Consider the following 9,216-nt stretch of genomic DNA (forward strand, 5'->3'; position numbering starts at 1 on the left):
AAGAAAAAACAACAAAAAAAGATCTAGGAGTTGTCCTTTGATTAAAGGTAATGATCTCATAAAAATAAGAGTTGTCTAGATGTCTGTGCGGAGGGACAGATTGAGACAAAGAGAAACAAGGCAAAGTGACGGGCACAGACAGTTATAAAGACAGGCGGTGGTACCGGCATACTGTACTGTAGTGACGGACACACAGACACACAAACACACACAATCACACTCATAAAGGCTTTAACAACCATAATCAAAACTGTTTAATGATTAGTTACCGTAAACAAAAAGCCTTTATTAGTCATCTCTCTCCCCAGTGATAAGATCAATGTGACTATGTAGTGGCAAGATGCCAACAGGGTTTATCACTCATCTCATTGGAATTATGACCAACTGCTTTGTTTGTGCCTGGGAAAGGCTGTGTGTGTGTGTGTGTCACACTCTCTCTCAGGCTCTCTCACTCACAATTAAATTAGTTTCAATGGGCATTATTAGCGAGAAAAGTCGGTATCTTTCATGTCTCTCCCTCTTTCCACTCAGTCTTTCTTTGCCTAATGAAGTCTATGTTGTGAGGATTCTCTGTGTCTGTCTCTCCCAGATGGCCTGGTAACTCAACCCCAGGTTATATGTGCACCAAATCCCCATTGGGATGAATAGGAATGAGAACACAACACACACACACAAACACACACCCTGCATCTGTATGAACATGAAGCAGATGCTCTCACTCTCTCTGCCCTGCCCATGAATAGGATGGAATATGGGAGTAAAGGGCACATATCATCACCAGTATGTATTAGGGGAATATGAGGCTGAAACAGCTTCACCAGAAGGCCAATGAAAACCATGTAAGTACACTGTATCTGTAGTCTATTCACTGTGGCCCTGACCCTATTGCTCTTTTCTTATAAGCTGGCTCTTGTTCCCTCTCACCTAACCTCTCACCTCTATGCTTCCCTCAGGGCATGTTTACCCTTGTTAGACTGACATGTGAACCGTGTAGTCTAAACTTAGACACAGGAGCGTAAATCTTAGGGGGGGACATGTCCCAATCAATGTTAAACAGACGTTAACAGAGACGCTAAAAAGCCAGAAAGCTCGGTGGCTTGGTCCTAGGTGAAGAAGTAAGCTGTACTGGAGCTAAGCGCTAGCTAACCGCTAACTACAAACACACTGCTTCCCTCTGTTAGGGCTGCTCTTACATTACAGCGACCGTTGTTGCTGTAATGTGACAGGACAGGACAGCAGAGTAAAGTCTCTCAAAGAGCCAAGCTGTGAATGAATGGCCATTGAGATGGATGGATGGATGGATGGATGGATGGAGAAGGGATGAGAATATGGCACTTGGAGCCTCCACATCAGAAAGAGAGAGGTAGAGAATGATCGAGTGAGTTGGGAACTTCCGCCATCTGGTCATCATGGAGACGCAGTCAATGGCCATGTTCCGTTGCCTCCGCGGCAGTGCCAATATTCTGGGATGGCGCCAAGGAGAGGTGGTAGAGGACACCGAGTTTAGATGGGCACCGGGCACAGACAGTCATGTCATAAACCTAGAGGAAACGAGAGATAGAGAGGGAGGGGGGACGACAGGTAAAGAGAAATGAGGGAGGGAAAGAGAGGGAGTGACAGAAACTGAAAGAGAGAGGAAGAGAGCAGCTTTCCTCGAAGGCCAGAAGACAACAGGTGGATCTGTGGCTGTGAACTCTAGTTGCAAAACTAGGTAGAAGGACACACCCTCTGTACAGCAGCGTCCTTTGCCTCTCACCCAAACACTCCGCCACAGGTGATTGGTGTCACCTTAATTGGGGAGGACGGGCTCGTGTTAAATGGCTGGAGCGGAATCAATGGAGCGGTATCAAAAACATTAAACACATGGTTTCCATGTGTTCGACCATTCCATTCGAGCCGTTCCAGCCATTATTATGCGCCGTCCTCCCCTCAGCAGCCTCCACTGGTCTCAGCCATGTGTTAGTGTGACGGACAGGAGCATGCGGATCCACACACATGCATACAGACTAGACATTGTAGGGCTTGGGGTACACATGACACACAGACAACAGGTGTGTGCTTACAATGTATACAGTATGTAATACTCATCAGTAGGCTATAAAAGAAAACTGAAAAAAATAAGTGATGATGTGATACTGTGCATTGTACATATTAATCCATCATTGTATTTGACGAAACAAAAAATGTAAGGCTAACATGTTCCAGAATGACTTTTGGATGTGTACGTGGGGGCTTTTTCAAGCCTGTGTAGTGGTATCAAAAAGTATATTAATTGGCTTTTTATCACGATAAAAGCGTAGAATGGATGCATTTTAATACATTTAATTTCCCATGATCTGTCATTCATCAGCTCCAACCCCCATATGATGTAGCAGCATGTAGCTGTGCTCTGACCCATCGGCACGTTGGTAAGAATACAGGAAGTCTTCCTGCTTTATGACTTCCTCTCTGGCACGGCCAAACAGGAAGCTCACTCCGTGTTTGACACAGAAATAGCAGGAGTCCCTGAACCAGATGCACAGAAACACACTGTAGCACAAACATCATGTTTTTATAGTTTTTTATAAATATCTGAACTCTAGATTCATAGTATACTTGATAATAACCGTACAGTTTCGTACATTTCGGTTAATCACCCTCTCCTTCACATTCTCCTTTTTTAATCAATCACATTCTATGTTGTGCACTTAAGGTAATTTATTATGAAAATGTTGATGGTTAACATTGCAGTGCGTTAGCACAATTACTACAGTACAGACTAATATGGAAATAGTAAAACTCAGCGATTCCAATGCTTCTGGTATCTGAAGTAATTTGATCTGCAAATGCCACAGCAGACCCAACCATTTCTAATGTATTTTCAGCCCCTTTCTTTGTCCTCCTTCCTCCCACTCTTTCAGTGTTCTTAGCCAAACAAAAATTTCTTTAATATCCCCCCCTCTTAATCATGCTCCATGGGAATGTGGATGTCAACGTTTATGTGTTTAGTTGCGTACTTTGTTAGCTCAGTTACTCTGTCGTGTTTGGTTCAGAGAGAGAAAGAAAACATAAAACTACCACATGTAGCAAGGGAGGGAGAGGGAGGGAGGGGAAGATGACGGTGAGGCCTCCATGCTTTACTTTCCTTGAAAGCTTCCTGAAAACCAGACACATGGTACAGAATTCCCCTCACAGTGGGAGACAGGGGGAAGACCGTTTTAAAGAGAGAAAACACACACACACACATACATACATATGCAAAAACAAACACATACATACATATGCAAAAACAAACACACAGAGTGAGAAAGAGAGTTACGAGAGAGGGAGCTTAGAAAGAGCCGTCAGTCTAACACCTTGGCTTTGATGGCTTTGAACTCTGAGGGGAAAGTGGAACACCACGAGTTTTGCAGGGGAGGGGTGGGTGGGCTGTAGGGTAGTTGTAGCATTAATCCAATGTACAATGTACTTCAACTTGATTGACAGATCCCCCAAGCTTCTCCCTTGGCCCCCCGCTGCTGGATCCTGAAAAACAGTTGAGGACAAGCGAAGTGGGTATTTTAGTGAGGCTTGCACGCTGGGAAAAGGTAAAGGGTCATCCTCCATAAATTAGACTGTTAGCACTGGGATTTGAGCTTAGCATGGACACATGGAACTGTGTTAGATCACTAGCGGCTGGACCAAAGCAACAACATCCCTGTACTTGTGAAATATGTCTCTAATTCAGACTGAAGAAAATTCCCAGTAAAAAGCCACTAAACTATACTGAAAACTATAAAACGCAACATGCAACAGTTTCAACGATTTTGCTGAGTTACAGTTCATAAGGAAATCAGTCAATTGAAATGAATTCATTAGGCCCTAATCTATGGATTTCACGACTGGGCAGGGGCGCAGCCATGGGTGGGCCCACCACCCACTTGGAAGCCAGGCCGACCCACTGGGGAGCCAGACCCAGCTAATCAGAATGAGTTTTTCCCTACAAAAGAGGTTTATTACAGACAGAAATATACCTGAGCACATGTGGCATTGTGTTGTGACAAAATTGCAAATTTTAGAGTGGCCTGTTATTTTCCCCGGCTCAAGGTGCACCTGTGTAATTATTTTATTTGGATCTCTTTTAGTTCTCAAACACTTAAACATTAAAATACAATTTATAATACAATCACATAATACACTGACATATTTATCAGATAAATACTAACAGTCTGGAAAGATAGATTGGTTCCTTCATCTTCCATAGTCCTGCACAAAAGTATTGTTTGAATGTATATATTGAAAGGTTTCTGGTTTGCTCAGATAAATTATTCAATTTCTTTATTGCTCTGAATCAAAATGTTGTTTTGCCTAGTGGGCTAACTAATGATCATGCTGTCAGCTTCTTGATAGTCCATCCACCTGACAGGTGTGGCGTATCTTGACAAAGGATAGAATGCTCACTAACCGTGATGTAAACAAATTTGTGCACACATTGAGAGAAATAAGCTTTTTATAAATATGGAACATTTCAGAGATATTTTATTTCAGCTGGGACCAGCACTTCACATGTTGCGTTTATATTTTTGTTCAGTGTAGTTTCAAAGTTAGTCACATCCACAAGTACAGTGAAATGCCTTTCTCGCTAGCTCTAACCCCAATAATGCAGTAATCTATAACAATGTAATACTAAAAATAAGTTAGAACAAAAACAAGAAACTAAGTAGGACTATAACTAATCCAATAATGTTTGTATGTACAGTGAATTTGTTTTAGAGTTTCATATTTTTGAGTTCCCCTTCTCTACAGAGTCCTGTAGTAAGTAAGCACTAACATAACTTCTTACACTGGGGAAACCAAGGGGACCTGGAAAAATTAAATATGCCTTTGGTTTTAAATAGTCACACGCCACCTAGTGGGCTAACTAAGTACTTGGAATAAGTGCACTTGAAATCAATGTCCAACACAAGTCTAGACACGCTATTACTCCACTGTGTATGTCAAGAACGGCACTGACTACAATCTGGATATCAGGTTGACTGAATATGTATGTGACCTAGAACTCGGGGATTGTCTCTTGACATTAATTCCAATGTACATGTTCTTATGACAGATGCATTTCAACTACTGTTTCGATCTCATTTGACCTATTCCCCCCCCCCCCCCCCTCTCTAGCAGCAAGGTCAAGTGAACATAAGCCACATTTACAGACTTTCTTGCGATAGACTTGTAAAACTAGACTCATTTACAACATCCAAAAGAGCAGTCATTATCATTTTTTTTTTAAAGAGACGTTTTCCATGTGGTTTTGTCAAATAAGGGACCATTATGCCAAACCCTCAAGCCGAGACTGGATAGAAAGTCTGTCAGTAGATTTTAGCCAGAGGACCTTTACAAGGGACTCAACTGATGGGTAAACTATAATTTCACCAACAAAATTCCAATAAGTCTCCCTCCATTTCCGTTAACTAATACTCCCCATGACAAAATCCAAAGAATTTGTTCCCAAACAACCCTAAAATGATGTACAGTGGACCATGTGTGCATCCCAAATGCTACCCTTCTCCCCTATGTAGTGCACTACTTAGTATTAGATTATAATGGGCATCTTGGGGTGAGATGTAAAAAAAAAATTAGCACTAATTGTTAATTTACTGTATTTTGCCCTTGAGATGTCAATGCTTGAAGTGGGTAATTGCTGGTTAATACATCCTATATTTATAAGCCGCTAAACCAATGTCAGATGTGGCTAACCAGATAAAGTAGACTAAAAAGTTGTTGGTGAATATGGTTGGTTCAACATAAGTAAATTCTTCCCAAAGAGAAAGTCTAACATCACATAACAATATCACCACTTATGGTGTCACCTGTACAAAAGGTTAACCACGCTGCAATCCTGTTAGTCTTCGCTGAATTGTTAAGTTTCAACCCAATGGCAAGTCTGCATTAAAGAGAACAAGAAAAATCTAAGTATGAATATTTATTATAAATTATCACATTTACAAGCACAACCATGTTCTGAATAAATACTTGAGCAGGGCTATGGGGTCAGGTCACATCTTTCATGAATTCAAACCGGACTGACTTCAAGGAAAGATTACCTGCAGACATCCTCAACTAGTTAAGTTCTTTCCTCATGGCTCCCAAACTACTACCACTTTGAACATCCCCTATGACACTACCCACATCCCCCTTGCCACTCTGAGCAGTGTTACTTGGGAATGGTGGGAGTGGGAAGGCCTTGGGGTGACCCGAACCCTCTGGGTGTTGGTTGATCCTTGTCCAGTGCACCGCCATCGTGGCCTGACGCTGCGGTATTGGATGTTGACTGCACACTGGGTCTGGAGCTTCCCCATGGTTGGATTCCACTGAAAGAGGCACTTCCTAGGATATCAGCAAATGGGATAGCCTTGAACCTCATGGTTTGGGGCTTGGCTGGTTGGGAGGCGGTGTCGTTCGAAGGTGAAATACTATTTTGGCTCTTCACCTTGACACGTTTGCCCTTTACAATGCTGCTGGTGGGTTTGCGATGCACTGCAAGTTTAGTGGGGCTTAGGTCTGGTTGAACTTGGACTCTGGGAGGGCTTGGGTGGACACTGGGGGCATAGGTGGGCACAACTGGGGGTGGATGCTCTTTGCTGATGGGAGGCACTGTTTGTGCACCGAGATCAGCGACCTTGTCCTGGGTTGATCCTGCTTTGCTTCTAGGTTTTTGGAAGCCCATGAAAGCATAGCTATTCTGGCTTTTTGAGAGTTTACCAGATATGAACCTAAAGGGATTGCTTGTCATTTCATTTCTATCAGAGTCATGTGGGTGAGACTTGGGGTCTTCATAACCAGAATGATTCACAGTTTTGTGAAATGAGTCACTGCTTTGAGAAGCTTCTATACTGTGGAAATTTTGGCTCTGACTGGCTGTTGTCGAAGTAATGGAGGTGGGCTGGATTTCAGCAGGGGCAGATGCATTGCTGCCTGAGGGCCTAGTTTCACCTGGGAGCTTTATGCCCAGAACACCTTCATTCTGTCTGAACCTGGAACCTTTGGGCCTTCTGTAAATTACAGACTGAAACTTGTTGAATATAGCTTCAGGCTTGAAAGGGGCCGAGCTTGTTGGACCAGGTTTAGCCTCTCCTGCAGTCAAACTGTCATGGAAAACATTGTTGACGGGCAGACTAAAGGTTGGCTGAACATGTTTTAGACTCTCACTCTGGGGAGATTGTAGTAGGGTTGGTTGGGATCCCTTGAAAACATGGCTGATTTTAGCCTTGTTATCCTCGCTAGGTGTATATCTAACAAACCAAGGCCTACCGGCTCTCGTGGTAGAGCCAGGCATGTCAGTGGTAGTAGTCTGCACTTCTGAAGACTGGACATTGGAGGCATGCAGGCTGTTAGAGACAAGGTCGTCTTCTATGGATATAAGTTGGGCTTCTCGTGGACCTGATTTGAATGTCCTTGGGGCTAGAGTATCGCTTGGGGCAGAGGAAGTTGTAGTGGAAGCTACTCGAATTCTAGGGGCAAAGCTATACTTTCTGTATACAGCTGGATACCCACTGACAGAACTCATTCTCATGCCCCTAGGTATACCATGACTATTTCTCCAGCCAGTACCCTGACTCTTTGCAGTGTTTGTGTTGATTGAAGTTCTGATAGCAACAGAGGGTATGTCATCGTCACTCACGATGGGAGCCAATGTTTTCTCGGGATCTTGATTTTGGAACCCTCCGAGTGTATTGACATTCATGGATCTTCCGGTTTCAGAGGTGCTGGAAGTGGGTTGGGATTCCCTGAAGCGGTAGGAAGACAGAAACTTTCTGTATTTCTCATTCGTGCTCACAGGGTTTTCAGCCTGTTGGGCTGGGATGGGGGTGTGTTCAACAGCAGGAGAGCCAAATATGTCCCTGGCACGTTGCGAACTACTGGTGGTAACATGGCTCCTTTGGATCATAGGGTTTGAGACTGAATGAAAGGTACCAGAGGCACCCCAGGTTCTGGGGACAATTGGGCTACCTAGGCCACTAGAAGGGTAGGTACGAAAATGGACAGTCTTACTGGGCACAGAGACGTTTGAAAATCTGTTAGATTGACTGTTGGGAGGCTGAGACTCCTCACCATCAAGGGAACCTTCTATCCCAGTTTGGACTCCCGGTCTCAGCCTAAGGACACTACTGGGGACCGGTTGGCCTGGGCTGAGACTATGGCTCTGGCTAAATGTGTAAGGGTTGTAGAAAGTCCTCCATTTTCTTGGGCCCTGTGTACCGAGAGAACTTCTCTGTTCGTGTACTGCTCTCCTGCCTACAGGGAAATAAGAGTGCAATTCAGTATTATTCATAAATTTCATGTCTAAATACACTGAACAAAATTACAAGATGCAACATGTAAAGTGTTGTCCCCATGTCCTGAAATAACAGATCCCAGAAATGTCAAACACAGCTTATTTCTCAAATTTGTTCACATTCCTGTAAATTAGCATTTCTCCTTTGCCAAGACAATCCATCCACCGGACAGGTGTAGCATATCAAGAAGCTGATTAAACAGCATGATCATTATACAGGTGCACCTTGTGCTGGGGACAATAAGACATCTGTGGCATTGTGTTGGTGTGACAAAACTGCACATTTTAGAGTGGCCTTATGTTTTTAGGGAGCGTGCAATTGGCATGCTGACTGCAGGATTGTCCACCAGTTACCAGAGGAAGGAATGTTAGTTTCTCTACCATAAGCCACCGCCGTAGTTTTAGAGAATTTGACAGTACGTTCAACCGGCATAACAACCGCAGACCACGTGTAACCATGCCAGCCTAGGCCTCCACATCTGGCTTCTTCACCTGCGGGGGTCATCGGAGACCAGCCACACGGACAGCTGATGAAACGGTTTGCACAACCAAAGAAATAATCTCAGGGAAGCGCATCTGCATGCTCATCATCACCAGCGTTTGGGCCTGACTGCAGTTTGGCGTCGTAACGTACTTCAGTGGCAAAATGCTCACCGTCGATGGCCACTGGAGAAGTGTGCTCTTCACGGATGAATGCCGGTTTCAACTGTACCGGGCAGATAGCGTGTATGGCGTTGTGTGGGCCAGCAGTTTGTCAATGTGAACAGAGTGCCCCATGGTGGCAGTTGGGTTATGTATGGGCAGACATACACTACGTACACAATTGCATTTTAAAAATCGGTGGCAATTTGAATGCACAGAGATACCATGAGATCCTGAGGCCCATTGTCGTACCATTGATCCGCCACCATGTTTCAGCATGATAATGC

Source organism: Salvelinus namaycush, chromosome 36 (assembly GCF_016432855.1).
Source record: "Salvelinus namaycush isolate Seneca chromosome 36, SaNama_1.0, whole genome shotgun sequence".
Taxonomy (NCBI): Eukaryota; Metazoa; Chordata; class Actinopteri; order Salmoniformes; family Salmonidae; genus Salvelinus; species Salvelinus namaycush.